This window comes from Dermacentor silvarum, chromosome 5 (genome assembly GCF_013339745.2).
Source record: "Dermacentor silvarum isolate Dsil-2018 chromosome 5, BIME_Dsil_1.4, whole genome shotgun sequence".
Lineage (NCBI taxonomy): Eukaryota > Metazoa > Arthropoda > Arachnida > Ixodida > Ixodidae > Dermacentor > Dermacentor silvarum.
This window is the reverse complement of record NC_051158.1, coordinates 153,746,234-153,767,336: the sequence shown is the minus strand read 5'-3', so window position 1 is coordinate 153,767,336 and position 21,103 is coordinate 153,746,234. Positions and strand designations below refer to the sequence as shown.

Below are 21,103 nucleotides of genomic sequence, written 5' to 3'. Positions count from 1 at the left end.
ATCATTCAAAATAGAAAATTGGTCAATGAGTGCATTGGTCTACAACATGGCGAGAATCTGCGGAGGCGCGACAGCGGTTAAACATAAAAGACCAGTTCATGAGTGGATAATTGCAATAGTCTAATAAAAAGTAGCAGTTTTGCCCTTCAGTTGATGCATCGATGGTGATAACAAATTATTAGACAGCTATACGTAGTGAGGATATAGTTTCATTGGCCGTGTAAACTCGTGATCATTTGCTTTCTAAGGAAATTCAGAAGCATGGTGTCAGGCGCGCACAGCCAAAGATAAATGCATCTCACTAGATGAGTTCGGACGCTCGGTGTCAGAACGCTGGCATGAGAAAGAGCGGCCGCTGCAGCCAGCAAATTGACCGTCTTCAAGGCCAAATAAGCAGCAAGAAAAGAACGCACACAAAACTACGAGAACTTGGTGCACCTGGACTCTGTACTCATCTTAGTTTTCTTTCAAGATAGGCCCCTTGCGGCCGCGCTCAGCATCGCCACACGCAGCCGCTGTTGAAACAAAACGTCCCCTCCCCCACCGTGCCTTGCGCGTGGTCGAAGATGGCGCGCGTCCTCTCCCCTTCCTCCCCTGCGAGTACTTTATCAAACCCTCTGTCCACCCTCGCACGCTTTCACTCGCATCTACAGCATACGGCGCGTGGCAACGATGTAATCGCACTTGGACTTTATACCACACATCACGGCGACACCGACGGCGGCGGCAGGAATGCGCCTGGAGTGTCCATATAATTGCTACAGCATTAAAGGGTACAATATGCCGGCTAAACCGAGTATTGTAGCGCGCGTTTTGTTGCCATGCAGTTTCCGAGTTATAGAGGAAGCGGCATCTTGTAATCAACCGCAGGATTCTAGATGTATTTTAGCGGAAGATAATTATAGCCCAGTGCGTTTTATAATAGAGTTAACAGAGCATTGAGTTATAATAGAGCAATAAAGAGACTGATTGCTTGACTACTAATAAAACGCCGCCACCTCGTTTTCCGGTCCGTTCACACCGACACATGTTGTAGTTATTTTTATCCGGGAGCCGTTGTTCCTTTGTAACGTCTGGGTAGAGATAGATTGTCGGTATGGGAAGATGTCATGGTCACTATCACCTAACTAAAAACACAACTCCTCTCTCTTGGACAACGCACTTAGTATGTTCGCAAAAGAAGTAAATACACTGGCGATTTCAACTAACGCCCCTTACAGGTGCTCTCGCTGCCTCGCACACTGTACAGCTGCGTTTCTCGTACTCTCAAGAACAAACATTTGACCATGAATGCACAGCTGCACTGTAAAAAATATGCCTCGGGTTTACGGCAAAATCTACTGGTAAATTGTTACCGAACACGTTTCCGTAACTAAAGAACGGTCATTTCCGCAGAAAGGACAGCAGTACAATCCAGTCCGTCATACAAAATACGAGTGCTAATACCGTTAATACACATGTGCTTCCTGTAAACAGAAAACGGCAGACGCTATATGCTGAAGCTGTACTATACGGTCCAACCGTTAAAGTACAGGTGTTTCCTTTATTACGTAGTACAGAGCACATTCATTGATTGAAGAATGTACTATCGAGGTCCGAAGTACCTAGGACGCGCGAGCGTCAATCGAATTTTATCGCTGCAGTATATGGCGGGATCAGCCACGCTAACATCTGCGTTCAGAAACTTGTTCCTTTAATCTTGAACGCAGATGATAGGGTGGCTGTACCTGGTTGACGGCGCAGCATTACAATTTGGTTTGCGTTTGCGCGTCCTGGGCATTTTTGTCACCGACAGTACATATCATTTAAAGCAAATGTCGTGAAGGCAGCTAAAAGCAGCAGGTTCCGATTGAGAAAATTGTCTGGCCAACACAGTGACATTGCTAAAAAAGTAAAATACATTTTACTTTGTGATGTGAATGAATCGCTTATAATATATACAAACAAGTGTACCAATTCAGGTGTCAAGTTCTTTACAACACACAAACAATTTTATTTTGTTCAACCACTCGTCTTGCACTTTTTCCTGGTGAAAGTTATTCTTGATCCCACATGCCTTGCAAGGATAAACTTGCTGCTGTTAGGAGAAACAAATAGCATTGGTAAATTACCATCCCAAGAAAGCAACAAAAAAGGATAATCACAGAGCACAACAAAGCGGTAAATTATTTGTTAGAAAAAGATGAATACGAATCAGCATTGTTGGAAAAAGGGATGTCACTGTAGCTAACATTGCGACAAAGGTACTTGTCATCAGGGTAGCAACTGTTTTCCTTGGTGGCATTTTTGTGTATGCAGACCTTCCTCACCCCTACCCTCAATGATGGAAATACTGGTGCACCTAATAGATCAAGAGAAGCCAAAGTGTTAAAATAATGTTCGGAAGGCAGTGTTTAGCAGTGATTGCGATGGAGCGGGCAGGGGCACTGCTATCAGCTCTTACAAGGAGTAGGGACGACCAGACCGGAAAAGGATCTACACATGTAAGCAAGCATTCAATCCAGTAGACCTAGTCTACTCAGAAATCAAAATGGGAATTAAAATAAACTGCTTGGACACTTGGAAAAGAAGCAATGAAAAATTAAGAAAAATAAACTTTCTAATGACATTTGTTTTGTTAACATCAGTGGAAATGGAAAATGAAGGCAGATAATGAATACACATTTTTCAAAAGACGAAGGAAAAAAGATATTGACCATCTTAAGAACTTCGATGACAACCGTGAATACGGCTACTGAGAAGTGAGAGCGGAGGCGGGGGCGCCTAACAAGACCTTCGATGACAACCGCGAAGACGCTACCGAGAAGCAAGCGAGAGCCGAGGGGGCCCCTAACGACACCGTCCGAGCAAGTTAATTGTCAATACCACCGTGCCCGTGTCATATACCCGACAGTGGCCACTGCACCCTCTCCACGGCACTGCACGTGCCTGACTCACGCCCTTTTACTGGGTTTCTTTACTTCTCTCTTTCCACTTTCCTTTCGCCACTCTAGCCATTTACTACTGCAAATAAACCAGTCTCGAAACGAATCCCAAAGAGTGAACTGCTTCCTTCGTGGCTCCTGCGCGCACGGCCGACGCCGTCCAGCTGAGTTAACGAGCAGCAAAAGTTAGCAGCCATTCAAAGGCGACAGTGATTACATTCAGTCCACCGGTGCGAGTATTCAACACATTTTCGTGCTGAAACCCGGGATTACTTCGCTGCTGACATCGAAAGTGCCATGGAACGACTCCAAAAGAAGCAGGCCGCCCTGCGACAAGCAATCGACAAGATCATGGCAGCGGCCAGCGACCGACTGCAATCGCCCACCATCCAAGTCGGTGAGCTTGAGGAACACCTCGACCTTCTTGAACAGGCAGAGGAGTTAAAATCTGTTAACGAGAGCATCGAAAAGAATATATATCTGCAAGAATTAGATGCAGAATTAGAAGCTTGCGCTGCCCGCACGGAGAAGATATGCTCCCTCAAGATAAAGCTCAAGAGAGCTCTCAGAAGTCTGACAGCCAACCAGAGCAGGTCAGCAACTCCGTCAGTGACAGGCAACACGTCAGATCAAAAATCAAACCGCATAAGTTCCGTCCCAAGCACAGTATTCCAGCCACCATCAGCAACAACGAAATTACCGAAGTAGGAAATCGCAAAAGTCAGCGGAGATCTGCGCTCGTGGCGAAAATTCTGGAACCAATTCGAATCAACTATTCACAAGAACAGCACCCTCCCTGCAATAGCCAAATTCTAATACTTAACAGGCTACCTAACCGGAAAAGCCGCCGCTGCTATAGAGGGGTTGTCGATCAGCGATCGAAACTATGATATCGTGGTGAAGACCCTCATCGAGAGATTTGGGAAAGAGGACGTCATAATTGAGGATCACATGTTGCGTTTGCTTGACGTCCGCCCACTGCACAATCTGCGTGACATCGAAAGGCTGAGGACCCTCTACGATGAAATCCGCTCCGCAGTCCAAAGTGTAGAGGCGCTGGGAGTGTCGTCGAGCACATACGGCACGCTACTTCTCACAGTCCTTCGTAAAAGCATTCCAAGTGAACTTTGCTTGGCATATTTCCAACGGAAGGCCGCCTCGCCTGAAACAGCCGAAGACGAGCTTCTTGGTTTCCTGGATTTCATGAGAGGGGAAGTTGAGCGCAGAGATAGAGCCCAGAGTGCATTAGGCCATGTGCAAGACGCCGCTATCAAACAGAAAGCACCGAGCAAAGGGGACTCCTCATAACCCATCAGCGTCTGTTCTCACCGTAACCGGCGGAGAGGCGAATGCGCATTTTGTAATGCAGAAGGACATCAACCAGCAAGCTGTGTCGCCCCGTAAGCATAGACAAGCAGGAGGAGGTGATGGCAAGGGAGCGGCGCTGTTACAAGTGCGCGAAAAAGAAGCACCGTGCCGCTGAGTGCAGAACTGCAAGGTGGCTGAAATGCGTCAAATGCTCTGGGCGACACGCAAGAGGCATATGCGAACTCAACTAAAGACTGACGTGACCTCCCTCATTCGAATATGCTGCACCAGCAGGTAGAACAGTGCAATCATCGCTTAAGGTGGGACCAACACGGGGAGCGACCCGTGTGCTTCTACAGACGGCACGAGCGTACTCGGAAGGCCAGCACAAGAGTGTTCTGGTGAGAATGCTGCTCGATGGTGGCAGCCAGAGAAAATTTATACGACAGGAGGTTTCCCGGTGCCTCAATCTTCGCGTCACAGGAGGGGAGAAGCTCGCTATTTACGCCTTCGGAAGCGAGAAGCCGTCTGAGGAAAGAAGGTGTCATCGCGTGTAATGCTGGCTACGGAACCGGTGCAACAACGCCAGAGTCCGCATCGAAGCACTAGAGGTGCCCGAGATCTGCGGAGATCTGCCACCACCTGACGACTGCACGGCCAGCATCACTCATGAACAAGGCCTCCTGCTTGCTGACACCTTACCTGACGGTTACCATCTTGGTACTGGAGTTGAGCTGCTTATCGGGGCCGATCACTATTAGAACATCACAACAGGAAATGTCAAGCGCCTCTGTGAGAATCTCGTGGCCATGGAGACTGCGTTTGGGTGGACATTGCAGGGCATGGAGCCTACATCGTCCGTCGCAACCTACCTAACCAGCACCGGAGTGATGCGGGTAGGCGTGGCCACAGAACCCGACGAAATTTCTCCTCAATTGAGGTCATTCTGGGAGCTGGAGCACCCTGGTATTGTCGACGATGCACAGCCGACCGGCAAAGACGACAATGTTCGTCGGGCCTTTGAAGAAAACATCGCACACAAGCACGGTAGATACGAAGTAACTCCCCCACGGAGAGAGAACGCGGCAGACTTGACGGACATCAACAGCACAACAGAGCCACTGATGAACCTGGAAGACCACAGCTCACTGACGAGAGTGCGCCGCGTAACAACGTGGGTCAGGCTGTTCATTCAAAACTGTCGAAGCCAGTCTAAGCTGACGGGAGAGTTGATGGCTGAAGAGGTAGCTGATGCAGAAATGATTTGGAAAAGAGTCTGTCAGTTAGACACGTTCAGAAACGACGTTCGCGCGCTACGTGCTGCCAGGCTGCTCGACCGGGGATCATCAGTGATAGGTTTGAGCCCATTCTTGGCCGCTGACGGTATAATGAGAGTGGGTGGGCGGCTTCATTTCGGCACAGAAGAAAACGGTAAGCATCCCGTAATGCTGTCACCGTCTCATCCGTTCACACGCTTACTTCAGCAGAACTGATAGTTGGGCGAGTTGGTACGAATTCATAGTGAAATCTTTTTGCGCACACAATTGACACGGACACAGTGAAGGGGAGACACACGAGCGCTTACTCACAACTGTTTATTTTCGGAAAGATACAAATGCAGAATAGGTGTTGTGTACCGGCTTCCGTTGACCTGTGGCCAGATGTACATAGGACAAACCGGTCGGTGCATAAACACCCGTCTAAAAGAACATGAACGTTCTCTCGGTAAAGAAAATCATTCACATTTATCAAACCACTGTAATCTATGTCATTGTGATCCGGTATTTACTGACACTGACATTTTGTTTTCAGATAAAAACAAACTAACACGTGAAATAACAGAAGCGTTCCATATCATGAAGCGTGCTGATAAATGCATAAGTGAAGCATCGGTTGCAATTTCTGACAGAGAATTTACATATTTGAACACTGGGTAAACCTTTTTAATCTTTTCTGTTTACACTGACGACTTTACACTGAAACCTTTTTAATCTTTTCTGTTTACACTGACGACTCTTGTTGCACATGCTCAGTGCAGATAGCTGGGGTATATATGTTTTGTATCTTTCCGAAAATAAACAGTTGTGAGTAAGCGCTCGTGTGTCTCCCCTTCACTGTGTCCGTGTCAATTGTGTGCGCAAAAAGATTTCACTATGAACACGCTTACTTATTTCTTGGGAGCAGAGTCGCCTACTGCACGCAGGAGTATGGGACACGTTATCTCAACTTCGGGAACGCTGTTGAATTATTCGAGGAAGACAGGCAATTAAATCAGTCATTCGACGCTATCTTCCATGTAAGAAGCAGAGTTGCCAAGCCGCAGGAGAGCCCACTGCCCAGCTTGCTCCCTACCGAGTCACCCAGGCTTAAAACAACGGGTATCGACCTTGCGGGCCCCATATTCTACAACGATAGCGGGTCCGAACACAAAGCTTATATCGCTTTTTTCACTTGTGCGACGACACGAGCCGCCCCCTCGAGCTCAATGAATTGCCAGCCTGTGTGGACGATGGCGGCCAGGAATGAGCCGGTGCTCATTGCGGGGGAGGACGTTAAGACTTTCGATGACAACCGTGAATACGCTATTGAGAAGCGAGAGTGGAGGCGGGGGCGCCTAACAAGACCTTCGAAGACAACCGTCAAGCTACTGAGAGGCGACGCTACTGAGGTGGGAGAACGGAGGCGGGGGTGCCTAACAATACCTTCGATTACAACCACGAAGACACTACCGAGGAGCAAGCGAGAGCCGAGGGGGGCCCCTAACGACACCGTCCGAGGAAGTTAATTCTGAATACCACCGTGCCCCGTGTCATAGACCCGGCAGTGGGCACTGCACCCTCTCCATGGCACTGCACGTGCCTGACTCACGCCCTTTTACTGTGTTTCTTTACTTCTCTCTTTTCACTTTCCTTTCCCCACTCTAGACATTTAATACTGCAAATAAAACAGTCTCGAAACGGATCCCAAAGTGTGGACTGCTTCCTTCGTGGCTCCTGCGCGCACGGCCAACGCCGTCCAGCTAAGTTAACGCGCAGCAAAAGTTAGCAGTCGTTCAAAGGCGACAGTGATTAGATTCAGTCCATCGGCGCGAGTAGTCAACAGATCAAATAAGGTAAATAAGGAGATCAAAATTGAACTGGATATGACCATAAAATAACAAAGATGAGGCTGTGAAAAACGCTTAACATTGCACTCGGCCGCGCAACGCTTGAAACTGCGAAACTGGGCGATCGTAGCCCAGCATTTCCCGGAACTGCGCGCGAACTTTTCATTTTATTACTCATGATGATGATAATTTCTTTTCGCACGTCTTGGACTTACGGCCGTCACTGCACGTTGCATAGCGCAGCTTGCAACACCGACACCGCAATCCAATGCTGACACAGCGTTCCAGGAAACCCGCTCCGTGAATGCGTCTCACTCTCATAGCGCGCAAAACCTCTTCACCTCGCAGCGGACGAGCGTATGATCACGCCAGCTGTGGACGAAGACGACGACGCTCGAAAGCAATCATATGGTTCGCATGAATGCATGTTCTGCAAGCGTGCCTGTATAGCCTAGTGGTTACGACGCTCGCTTTGGGACCGGGGGTACGCGAGCTCGAATCCCGCCTCGGCTAGAAAGTTTATTTTCCTTTCTTGGTAGTTTCTTGATACGCACCACAAATTACCGCTGGCTTAAACAGCTTCGCTGTTAAAAAACTGGGGCAGCATGATAACCAGGCGCAATGCTTATACATACGGCTGGGCTAGTCGGAAAATCAACATGTCAAGCATTTCCAGTGCTTAAAAAATAGGCAAAAATAAGAGAAGAGGAAAGACGCAAGGACAGGAAACACTCGTTTTCAACTGGTTGTAGTGCATGTAACGGTGCGGGTATATATATATATATATATATATATATATATATACATTCACTGTTCATGCGCCAACAGGCGGCGGAATATGAGTTGTACGCATGCTTGAAGCCACTTCTCAAAGATGGATGGTAGACAGGTTCTGATGCACGTCATTGCGTTCTTTCATTGATGGAGCAATAGAAGCTCTACTGACATATTAATCGTATTCCTTTTAGGGGCGAAGCTCCTTAGGGATGAGCCTTGTCCCTCGTCGCGCCGTCGTAGCCACGCTAGTACTCGCCGCTCCCGCTAGAGGCGCAGCTGTGCTCTCTTTCTCTCTCGTTTCCGACGCGCGCTCTCTCTCTCGTCCGTAGGTAGGGGCGCTGCGGTGCACACGGGCTGTATAAGTGCTGTATATACTGTACACATGTACAGTATATATATATATATATATATATATGTAGGCCACGCTCCGGCTTCCGATTCCACTTCCGTTTCCGGCGTTTTGCCCGAATGATCCCCCGGCCGGTGCTTCGCGCACTCATCATTGTTCACTTCGTGGATATACGTGGTTTTTTTAATACAAAAAGCTTCAAGAATGAAACCGCACTTTTCATCCTTGTACCTGCCCAGAAGACGTGTGCTGTTAAATATTGGTGTGCAGTGGCATCGTATAGAAAGGTCTGCTAAGTGACCGGATCGCCCTAGTGCCTGGACTTCCACACGGTGCTCTCTCAATCTGTCAACGCAGCAACCGGTCACTTCGATGTAGCATTGGCCACATGACAGGGAGATGTAGTGAAAGACCGCAGTACTACTCACAACGAAATGGGTAGCGTGCTTCTTTCTGCATGCTTGACCTTTGTGCCCACGGTCATTCACTGCTCGGCACATACGAGCGAGTTTTTCTGGCGCTCAAAACAGCACACGGACATCACACTTGGTGGCTGTGCTTTTCAAGCGGTGCAACAGGTGGTGCACAAAAGGCATAACCGGTCGTTTATCCAGCCGAGTCCGCATGCCTTTAGCTTTCGATCCTCTGACCTTGACCTCTTTGCAGAGGCCTTCTAGCAGAGATGCGCTTATCTGTTAGGGGAAGCCTGCCCTGCTAAGAAGTTGGTCTTGCTCTTGCAAGCTCATTGCCACCGGTGTTTGCACAACTTATTGAGGGCTGAGCACAAGGCAGCTATGCCACGCTTAACCACCTTTGAGTGAGCTGATCTGCAAATTAAGATTCACTTTTTTGATCTTGGTTGATACTTCCAGCAAACGTGTTCTCCGAGGGAAAGACAGGTCAAGGAATTGCAAGCAATCGTCGACAGGCATCTCATGAGTAAAACTGAGACCTGGTGCAGATCACTCGTGTACCTGAAGAATACTGTTGTGAATTGTTTGAATGCCCTCAGGGGCCCCTGATTTAACAACCATGTAGTCGTCGACATATAAAAATTCGCACCCCTTTTGATTGATCCCACAGGGCTCAAGGATGCTGTCAGTAGATAAACCAGTGGAGTTCATAAAAGATATGTGGTAAGATTCTCCGATAAAACTTCTCACAGCTGAGTGAATGTGCTTTTGGAACAGAATAAAGTCAGTCAACAAGATCAATTGAGAAGGCGGATACGCTTTGTGTGGCAGACCCTTTCTTCGTACAAAACGATAATTATTTCATCAATTTATTTCTGAGCAATGACATTACAGAGCCACTATCTGGCTGGCAATGAGCTTGCAAGAGTAAGCCCAATGTTTTAGCAGGGTGGGTTTCCCCCAAAAGATCATCACCTCTCTGCTAGAAGACCTCCTCAAAGAAGTCATGTGCAGATGATCAAAAGCAAATGGGCCCCTGGACTCGGCCAGATAAATGACCGGTTGTTGTGCCTTATGTGGGCCGCCAAGTGTGGTGTCCCTGTCCTCTTTTCAGCGCCGGAAAAGCTGGTTCGCATGTGCTTAGCAGTGAACAACCAAGAGCACAAAGGTCCCGCATGCACGAAGCATGCTACCCCTTTCGTGGCGTGTAGTACTGGGTTCGTCATAAGTTCGTCATAGTTCGCCCCCTGTCATATGGCAAATGCTACATTGGCTAGTGTGGTCGTCGCGTTAAGGACAGATTGACAGAGCACCGTGTGCACTAGGGGGATACGGTCACTTAGTGGACCATTGTAAGCGATGTGACTGTACACAAATATTTAACAGCACACATGTTCTGGGCAGAGGCACAAGCACAAAAATTCTTGAAGTTTTTTCTTTCAAAAAGAAAACGACAAATGTGTCAGTAGAGCTGCTATTGCTCTGTCAATAAAGGAACGCTATGACCTGCATCAGAACCTGTCTGCCATGCTTCATTGATAAGTGGCTTCAAGCATGCGCTACAATTCACGTTCCGCCATCTGTTCGTGCATGAACAGTGAATCTATGTATGCTATACCCGCACTTTTTCATGTACTACAATCAGTTGAAGACCAGTTTCTACCTGTCGTTGCGTCTTTCCTCTTATCTTATTTTTTTCTTATTTCTTTAAAGCACTGGAAATGCACGAAACCAGGTGCAAGATTGCGAAAAGTTGAGCACTCTTTATATTCGTGCCACTGTTGACAAATTCAAGGTTCTGTCTTCCTGTTGAACCTCTGTCTACCTTCAACAAGAAAATGGTTTATTTTTCAAGCGAGTCTAAGTTCAGATGCTATTCAAAGCTTCAATTTTATTTCAATGGAAGAAAATGTTATGGACAGTTCTAATAGGTGAGCATTCATTCAGCAGTGCCATCTACAGGTGTAAGCTTAAAATTTAATGGTCTGAATGGACCTTAGTTCCTGGCAAACCATTAGGAGGTTTTTTTTCAGCAGAGTTGCCTTCACATTATAGGTTGGCAGGAGAGCTAGCAGACTTCATCGTAGTTGTTGCAACAATCAAATGTGAAATTTGGCAGTAATGATTGAAAGAAACAAACAGCATTTTACAATACCTTTATGCTATCTTCATGCTACCTTCATGCTACCTGCTACCTCCATGCTACCTTCAAGTTATTCAAAAGGTTGCTAAAATTAATAAATGTACTGCCCCCTACACACAATTACACACCACGTTGATGCTCATGGTGTCAATCACTATTTACCACTAGATATCAATTGAGGAGAATAAGGCGATCAGAGTGCTCGATTCTTTTTAGAACATGAAATGTGCATTGCTATAATGTTGCACTTCAAATCCAAAAGGAGCAGTTTGCGAGATGGTGACCAACGCAAAAAAAAAACTCATTACATTCTGTGGAGCACAATGTTGCGTGATGAGGTGTCATGCACAGAAATGCACTCTTTCATGTCAAAGACATCCTGCAGTAAAGCTTTGTGCAGACATGCCAACCTTAGAATTTAAAAAAACAGCATAGTGCAAGGCAAAGAGTGTTAAACTCGTTGAAAAATACTAAAAACATTGTGATTATTCAATATGTTTACTGTTCATTAATAATTCTCTAACTTTCTTCTCTACGGGTGCTGTAACAGGCACCATGCATTTACAGTCGTTGCAACAATAACCTGTGCAACAGAAAAGGAGAAATGCTCATGAAGTTTATGCAGGAGTGTACCCAACATTGACACCCCGTTTCACATTCCAATCTGGTTGCCTAACGATGGCTGTTGCCAACACCTGTGCGCTAGTAGATACATAAAATATGGCAGCTGCAATTATATTTCCACAAGCTGTAGTTACTGCGAGCTGTCATGAGTGTGCCGGTACACAGCTGTAATATATTAAAAGCAAGTTGAAACCCTCTAATGAACTTATACAACAAAATTGGAGTGTACTATCCTGCATATAAGCTGAATACATGGATAAAATTCGGAATAAATGCAACATACATAATTCACGTTGCGACCCTTTTTTGAGGTATTTAGTAGTCTTAATTATAAGGGATTCCAGATTAAGATGAGAAGACAGATTTCATTCCACTATAAGAATGGCATCACCCCAGGAATTCTGGCAATAGACCGATCCCACCGACCGATCTGCGCAGCGCCAGTTTTCCGGAAGTAGCATCTTAGTTGTAGTCAACTGGTCAACCACACCACCGCAGTCTGCGCTCGTTGAGTACTGCGCACGAGCTTCCCAGACATCTCTGCGACTCCACCACCGAGAAACATTCGCCATGTATTTTAAGAAATTAGATCGGCTGTTCATTGCGGCATGCGAGGCGAACGTTGAAAAGTGCCTGCTGCTCTTTCATTTCGGTTGTTACCTGCTGATTACGCGTTGAGTATCGTATTTGTTCCAGCTTTGTATGTAGCACATGCTGATGTACGCGGTCGTTTTGCGTTACTATTTTTGCACACGTGCATCTCGGTGACTGAAACGTTATGTTTGCTTAGCGACGGACAATAGGATTTGTATAGCTGTCGGAGACTGGTTTGAAATGCGCCACCGAAACTTTCGTGCCCTAATGATGCTTACCTACATTGGTTTCGCGCACGACTTGCAGACTTAGGTAATAGTGATAGCTAGAAGTTCTTAGGTAAGCTAGGCGGTGTTTTTAACATAAAAACGCCGATTGCCAATCACTGCCAAGTCATCGATAGCCAATCAATAGCTAATCGATAATCAATAACTTTCGGGAAATGCTGCGGATGACTTGGTAGTGCTTTATCATCATCATCATCAGCCTATATTTTATGTCCACTGCAGGACGAAGGCGTCTCCTTGCGATCTCCAATTACCCCTGTCTTGCGCTAGCCTATTCCAACTTGCGCCTGCAAATTTCCTAACTTCATCATGCCATCTGGTTTTCTGCCGACCTCGACTGCGCTTCCCTTCTCTTGGTATCCATTCTGTAACCCTAATGGTCCACCGGTTATCCATCCTATGCATTACATGGCCTGCCCAGCTCTATTTCTTGCGCTTAATGTCAACTAGAATATCGGCTATCCCCGTTTGTTCTCTGATCCACATCGCTCTCTTCCTGTCTCTTAACGTTACGCCTAACATTTTTCATTCCATCGCTGTTTGTGCGGTCCTTAACTTATTCTCGAGCTTCTTTGTTAACCTCCAAGTTTCTGCCCCATATGTTAGCACCGTAGAATGCAATGATTGTACACTTTTCTTTTTCAGCGACAGTGGTACGCTCCCATTCAGGATTTGGAAATGCCTGCCGTATGCACTCCAACACAATTTTATTCTTCTGTAAATTTCTTTCTCGTGATCAGGGTCCCCTATGAGTAATTGACCTAGGTAAACGTACTCCTTTACAGACTCTAGAGGCTGACTGGCGATCCTGAATTCTTGTTCCCTTGCCAGGCTATTGAACATTTCCTTTGTCTTCTGCATATTCATCTTTAACCCAATTCTTACACTTTCTCGATTAAGGTCCTCAATCATTTGCTGTAATTCGTCTCCATTGTTGCTGAATAGGACAATGTAATCTGCAAACCGAAGGTTGCTGAGATATTCGCCGTTGATCCTCACTCGTGAGCCTTCCTAGTCTAAGAGCTTGAATACTTCTAAGCATTCAGTGAATAGCATTGGAGAGATTGTGTCTCCTTGCCTGACCCCTTTGTTGATAGGTAACTTTCTACTTTTCTTGTGGAGAATCAAGGTAGCTGTGGAATACTTATAGAGGTTTGCTAAGATATTCACGTATGCCTCATTCATGTACAATTCAAAACAAAGGACCTAATAAAGAAACGACAGAAGATTAACACGTCCAACTCAAGAGATCAGACAGAATTCGCTGAACTGTCAAAACTAATCAACAAGAAAAAAGTAAGGGATATTCGAAATTATAACGTGGGAAAGATTGACGAAGCCGTAAAATATGGACGCAGCATTAAATCATTAAGAAAGCTTGGCATAGGACAAGGCAAGACGTATGCAGTTAAAGATGAGCATGGTAATATCATCAGCAATTTCGATGACATAGTAAAAGCAGCGGAAGAATTCTATACTGACCTGTACAGTGCCCAAAACAGCCAAGCTACTTTCATTCAATATAGTGATGAACCGGATACAGAGGCTTCTTCTATAACTAGAGCTGAAGTTAGAAGGGCCTTGAAAGACCTTACCAGGGGAAAAGCTGCTGGAGACGATGGAATAACAGTAGATTTAATCACAGATGGATGAGATGTCATGCTTGAAAAGCTTGCGGCCCTTTATACGCAATGCCTCACAACTTCATGTGTACCAGAGAGCTGGAAGAACGCCAACATTATACTAATCCATAAGAAGGGAAACGTTAAAGAACTGAAGAATTATAGACCCATTAGCTTGCTTTCAGTATTGTATAAAATATTCACCAAGATAATTTTCAATAGAATCAGGGCAACACTTGACTTCTGCCAACCAAGAGAACAGGCTGGCTACAGGAAGGGATATTCTACGATGGATCATATCCATGTCATAAATCAGGTAATCGAGAAATCTGCGGAGTCCAATCAACCTCTCTACATGGCTTTCATAGATTATGAAAAGGCATTTGATTCAGTAGAGATACCAGCAGTCATATAGGCATTGCGTAATCAAGGAGTACAGGAGGCATACGTGAATATCTTAGCAAACATCTACAAGGATTCCACAGCTACCTTGGTTCTCCACAAGAAAAGCAGAAAGTTACCTATCAAGAAAGGGGTCAGACAAGGAGACACAATCTCTCCAATGCTATTCACTGCATGCTTAGAAGAAGTAGGCAAGCTCTTAGGCTGGGAAGGCTTAGGAGTGAGGATCAACGGCGAATATCTTAGCAACCTTCGGTTTGCAGATGACATTGTCCTATTCAGCAACAATGGAGACGAATTACAACAAATGATTGAGGACCTTAATCGAGAAAGTGTAAGAATTAGGTTGAAGATGAATATGCAGAAGACAAAGATAATGTTCAATAGCCTGGCAAGGGAACAAGAATTCAGGATCGCCAGTCAGCCCCTAGAGTCTGTAAAGGAGTACGTTTATCTAGGTCAATTACTCACAGGGGACCCTGATCACGAGAAAGAAATTTACAGAAGAATAAAATTGGGTTGGAGTGCATACGGCAGGCATTACCAAATCCTGACTGGGAGCTTACCACTGTCGTTGAAAAGAAAAGTGTACAATCATTGCATTCTACCAGTGCTAACATATGGGGCAGAAACTTGGAGGTTAACAAAGAAGCTCGATAACAAGTTAAGGACCGCACAAAGAGCGACGGAACGAAAAATTGTAGGACTAACGTTAAGAGACAGGAAGAGAGCGATGTGGATCAGAGAACAAACGGGGATAGCCGATATTCTAGTTGACATTAAGCGGAAGAAATGGAGCTGGGCAGGCCATGTAATGTGTAGCATGGATAACCGGTGGACCATTAGGGTTACAGAATGGATACCAAGAGAAGGGAAGCGCAGTCGAGGTCGGCAGAAAACCAGATGGGATGATGAAGTTAGGAAATTTGCAGGCGCAAGTTGTAATACGCTAGCGCAAGACAGGGGTAATTGGAGATCGCAGGGAGAGGCCTTCGTCCTGCAGTGGACATAAAATATAGGCTGATTATGATGATGATGATAATGTTCGCTAATAATCTTGCAGATGATACCAAGAACTTGCTCAGCAGGAGTATGTTTTAGATGCGAAGCAGCTTATGGCGGGGGCTTTGTCCGTCCCTCCCGCGGCGTCCCACATCCCCACAGCGCATGCGCGTCCCCTCCCCCTCTCTCTCTCCTCTCCTACGCTCCCCCTTTCTCTCCTCTAGGAATCCTCTACTGTACGGAGCGGCGCCCAAGTCACACACCTCCCCCCCCCCGCTCATGCGCGTTCTCTCCCCCTCTCTCTCCTCTACGAATCCGAAGCGGCGCGCACGAGAGGTGGTGCGACAGCTGCGTACTCCGCTGGGGGGGCCACGGTAGTTTCGCGGTATGAAAATGAGGGAGCGCGCGCGTCTCATTCTATCTCCTGTGCAGCGCCGCGATGGGCGCTCGGGCCGCTGCCGCGAAACCATCTCCCGCTCAAGCTAACCATCTCCCCGCTGCTTCGCATCCACACATGGTTACCTTTAGCGGGAGATGGAGTCATTTTTTTAACATTCACAAGCTCCGAGGCTCCTGAACACGTATCTAAGAAAGCCAGGGGTGCATGCTGCCCTCTGATCTCATCAGGAAGTTTACGGAAATCATCTACAAGTTTTCTCGTGATAAATGTAAATTTGCTTGAACGAGAAAAACAGGCAAGTAAGCAGGTGGATTACGCGGCATAAGAATGATGTCAAGAAGAAGCAGGCTTCAAGAAGAGCTGTCGCTCGACACGCACGAGCCATCAAACACAATAATTATTGGGATGATTTAAAATTATGGCAGTGGAATGACCTCTGTCTTCTAATCTATATCTAAACTCTGATTATTCAGTCTACTACCACTCAACAGAAATGTTCATAATCAGTATCCTATCTACCCCCAAATCATACCGACCGATATTCAAGCCTTCATAAACAGATTTTTTTCATGACCGATTCTTTGTGGGAAAGAGCTGTCTGTATGAAGACCATACCATGTACTCATTTCCCTTGTTTTTTTTGTAAATTATAACTCGAGGATTTTACACTCAAACTGCATTGAGCTCGAGCAAGTTCTATGCTTGAAATTGTTGATTCCCTTGCCCTTCTTTGACCCACCTGGTTAGCAGAGTAGGTAGACAAACTGCAGGAGAAAGGTGGTGGCACCAAGTTACACTTGTGCTCCAGAGAACCTTTTCAAGGACCCTGTAGGAACAAGTGCTTGTGGCATAGGCTGACTCAAGCGGAAACCCAGCTGGTTAAGGCTGGCCTATCTTTGCTGGAACAGGAATGAACATCTGCAGTCTCTGGTCTCGGCTTCTTTCTAGAGGGCCATGGCCATGTTTAAGAAATCCTGTCTCCACAGGCTGCATAAAAAAGGATAATTTTCTTACCTCTGTCTCTGTCCTAAAAGAAACCATTTAAGATGTATTCGTAACTTTGTGACACTTTCAGGGTGATGCCAATTTTACTCTACTGCACAACGCCATACACCTGATTGAGCTGTGGCCGTTCTTAATTCAGCTTGCAACAAATAACAGGGCTATATATAGAAGTGCAACCAATATAGTAAAAAGTTTTGTCGTAACTTAGTATCTGGCAATATTCAAACGAGAAACTGCTCTTCCCAGCTCAGTAAACTTGTTTCGAGTTATTTTAAATGTAGAAATTGCTGTGAGCTTCTCTGGAAAAAAACTTGCACAAACATTCTTGCTTTTGTTTATTGTTTGAATTCTTGCATCAGGGTTGGATATCAAGAACCAATTTACACCACAGGCAGAGCACCATATGTTAAAAACATTATATATCGAAGATTAATATCACAATTTTTATAATCGTGTCACGCTGGATATATTGGTGGCTATGGTTCCAAGCATTTTATTTCAATGAGGTGCAAGCAGTTCTCAAATTAAATTATGTTGCCACAGGGCTGTGCAATCCAGAAAATCAAGCAATAAGGGCAAGTTGTGTTCTCTGTTCAGATGTTTAGGTTAGGTTAGGATGGGTTATATACAACACATAATAAACAATGCGAACTTTAAAATCTCAACTAAACAAGAAAACAGTTTTTGAAAGTGCAGCAAAAAGTCACAAGCTCGTGTGGAGTACATTCTTGCTATGCACTCCAAGCGAAGATTGTTTTTAGCATAATGCTTGAACACTATATGAACGTAACAATCAACAACTTTGAGCAGAATCTCAACATCACTGGACAAATTATGCTTTAAGACGGCCGATCTGAAATTCTCAACAAATTGTTCTGGTCTTTAATGTGTTGAGCTCAGTCTGCACTTTCAAATGCCTGCTCTAAGAAAGCAAGCTCGCTTCTACAATTTCTCTAAAGGCAACATCCACTTTCTCAGGACAGGTTTGACTTGCAGATAAAGTGAATATGTTGGTCATTTGCTAACAACCAGCAGGCCATTTGAGCTCCTAGCTTGCCTCGTGTAAATCTACAATGCCACAGTATTTGCTATGCCCCAGCACCAGCCACTTTACAATGCAATGTGTTCAGAGCCTTTGCCATTAGTTTTTCTCCTTTGGAAAGAGTTACCACGTGTTCAGCTGGCTTCGAGAAAGGGGACACAAAATACTGTGTGCACTACTGATCTCTGCTTTGTTTTGCTGGATGCCGCTTCGCCGCTCGCCAAGCCAGGCGCAGGTGAATGCAGCGGCTTATCCCGGAAGCAGGGTGTATGCTGCACTTAATAGTGCATGTGGTCACATAATATTGCTGCCGTAAACATTTTTCTTCGTGCGTCTCTGTCTTTCAGGAGATGTTGTCTCTACATGTCTGGTAACAGCTCTTATGAAAATCTGTACCTGTTTGCGATAGATTTATCCTACATAAAATGATTTCTCATGCACCAGTGTTTTGAGCACTTATGTTAGCAATGCTGTCAGCACTGTGATGGAAAATTCGGGACATCTCTAAACATTTCTCCGGCCTGCTTCGGTAGTGTACGGCACAACAGGCAGGTATTTAGGGGAAGGAATGCCACCCTCCGTGCAGGTGAAGTGCCAATGCAAAGTCATAAAGAGCCAACTTCCGGGACCAGGTTGTCTTCAGTCGAAGGCACTGAATGCGCTATCCAGCCCCCATAGTAGAGATCAGTGGTGTGCACCCTTTCATACTGGCTTTGCTTTCTAGTCGAAACACTGGCAACAGCTCCCACCTTGCTTTTCTTAACCTGTGACATGCGAACAGAAAGCCACATCACTGTGCTGGTTCTATGGCTTTAGTTTTCTAAGCGAACTGCCTACTGTCTAGCAAATCGGTTAAAAATATAGTTGGCACATTTTTGCTACCTTTACAAGACTTGCTAGCTGGCTGCTAGAAATGTGAACCATGTTACCAGCCCTCTGATAGGATGTAAGAACAGAAGCATACACTGGTAAGCTAAATTACAATTGAAATTTACTTGGCACACGGCTACAGCAGGCAAGTACGGTTAGTGTATGCCTTGTGTCACGCAAAAGATGTGTTTATGATGTGTTTCTACTTATTCTGAGCCATCAAACCGCACAATCAATGTTCAAAGTTCACAGATTGTTGGCTTCTCATCGCCCATGTGATTCATTTTGTCCGTACACATACAGTAATCCTTCTGTATTAAGTGAAATGGCTTAGAAAAATAAATGCCGTGATAACCTTCCACAACTGCCGAGGGCAGCAACAATGGCTGAGAACACATAGCTGAAGCTACGTAAATATTCGTTTTCTCACAGCTTACGTGTTCAGTAAGTAACAAAGAGGTATGCTGTGCACCTCTACATGGCCAATGAAATCTATCTACTTGAGACTGTACTCTGAGGCTACTTGGTAGTGTTTGGCAGTTCAACTTTGGTTTTCAGCTATGCCAAATTCTGTACTTTACTTTGTAAAATTCTGTACCTTACTTTGTAATAAAATGTAACTTGGAGCACAGGTCATCTATACAATTTTTGCACAAGAATGGTGCAACCACAACTACAACACGAGGAGTAGGTTGCCTATGGGGCTCTCAGAGAAAGAACTAAAATATATATTGTGATTATAATGTGATGTGATGCAACAACGAAACAGAAAACAATACATGGAAACGGATAGCACTACCATGCCACCAAGGTAATTGGAAAGAGTAATACCCGCAAGACAAACGAACAAGGCAAAGAACAAGGCTCGTGCGTGTTCGAACACAGTCCACACGCGGTAGCGATCACAGTATTGTTGCCTAGTAGTTAGCAAAGTATAAAGAGCCAGAAAATATTTTAAAGAAATCTGCGTTATCGTCTTGTCGCGAACAAGAATATAACGTGACGTGCATTCCGACGCCAGAAATTTTTGAAAAAAATATAACTTGCGTTACATTTGTGCACGTCGGTAAGCTGCATGGCATGTTTCACATAAAATTTTTGATGATGCCACAGTATGCAGGGTTTTAAAGACAAAGTGAAACAATGTGAAGTACGTTCAGCACAAATATTACCACACTATGATAGCATGCAATAATTGTCATCTCTAATATATAAAAAGTAGTTAATTTTACAACAAATGTTGGCAGTCTTCAATCTGAGCCCTGTAAATTTTAGCACACAGGGGCACCACTTGGTTAAGCAATCGCGATGTAATGTCTATGTATACAAGCATTACCCATGCATTTGTGCCAATATGCCTAAAAGAAATCAGTTTCTCCATCCAAGTATGCCTTATACGAGACTGGAACTAAAGCATAAGTTTATACAGACACCCAAACAGGAACACTTCATTTTTACATTTAAAATTCACATTAAGTAGACCTTTGTTGATGCCAGCCTCCTATAATGCTGAACCGCGATTTATGCTTGACCGAGGAATTACAGTGGTAGCATTTAACTCGAAAGTTGTTCAGGGCTGGGGTGTTCCAGAACACATCTACAAATGCCCCATTTCATGCGTAACAGCTTGGTTGATTTGCTTGCACAACCTACCAAGAGCAAATCAAAATTGTTTCTTCCCGTTTAGAATTTTTGCCTGCTAGACCACAATATAATGACACCAATACATTAACTCGAAGACCCATATCTGGCTTATATATTAACACCTCTGGATACTGCCACAGCTGCACTCTGTCAGACGTGTTGTAATATTTATGAGGCGCTTGTCCACTAGCGCTCCAATGTCCCAAACAGTGCTCACCTACACAGCTAAGTAGATGGTCATGATCCAGCTAGTAAAAAGCTTGAGAGAAAAAATGCACTCACTTTGAGGGGAACAATACTGCAACAACTTGAGTCATGGGCACTTGGCAGGCAGCAGACCTCTTCTGAGCTTCTGCAGGCAACAGCAACTAGCTTTTCAGTAAAAGAAAATGATGAAGTAGTAATGTTATGTAACCTTGGTCCTGCTAAGTATCAACACAGTCATCTGGTTTTCATGCATATCTACCCTCCACTTAAGCAATCCAACTCAAGTATTTATAAAATACAGTCTATGATGACTGCATTCACTTCACTGGTATGTCCTTTTTTTCTTTTGCAATTGATACAACATTTGCAGCTAGCTTACTGACA

General features: G+C 45.1%; 2 long non-coding RNA genes across 2 annotated transcripts; one reads left to right on the top strand and one right to left on the bottom strand.

The window, feature by feature from the left end:
- Nucleotides 1-1,962: 1,962 nt before the first annotated feature.
- Nucleotides 1,963-20,866, bottom strand: LOC119452632 (uncharacterized). The gene is made up of 3 exons (XR_005192071.2): nucleotides 20,795-20,866; nucleotides 16,691-16,938; nucleotides 1,963-2,077 (listed from the first exon to the last, which is right to left on the bottom strand). It is a non-coding gene; the product is annotated as an uncharacterized LOC119452632 (long non-coding RNA).
- LOC125946071 (uncharacterized) lies at nucleotides 20,270-20,771 on the top strand. Its single transcript, XR_007467383.1, has 2 exons — nucleotides 20,270-20,344; nucleotides 20,414-20,771. It is a non-coding gene; the product is annotated as an uncharacterized LOC125946071 (long non-coding RNA).
- Nucleotides 20,867-21,103: the final 237 nt, after the last annotated feature.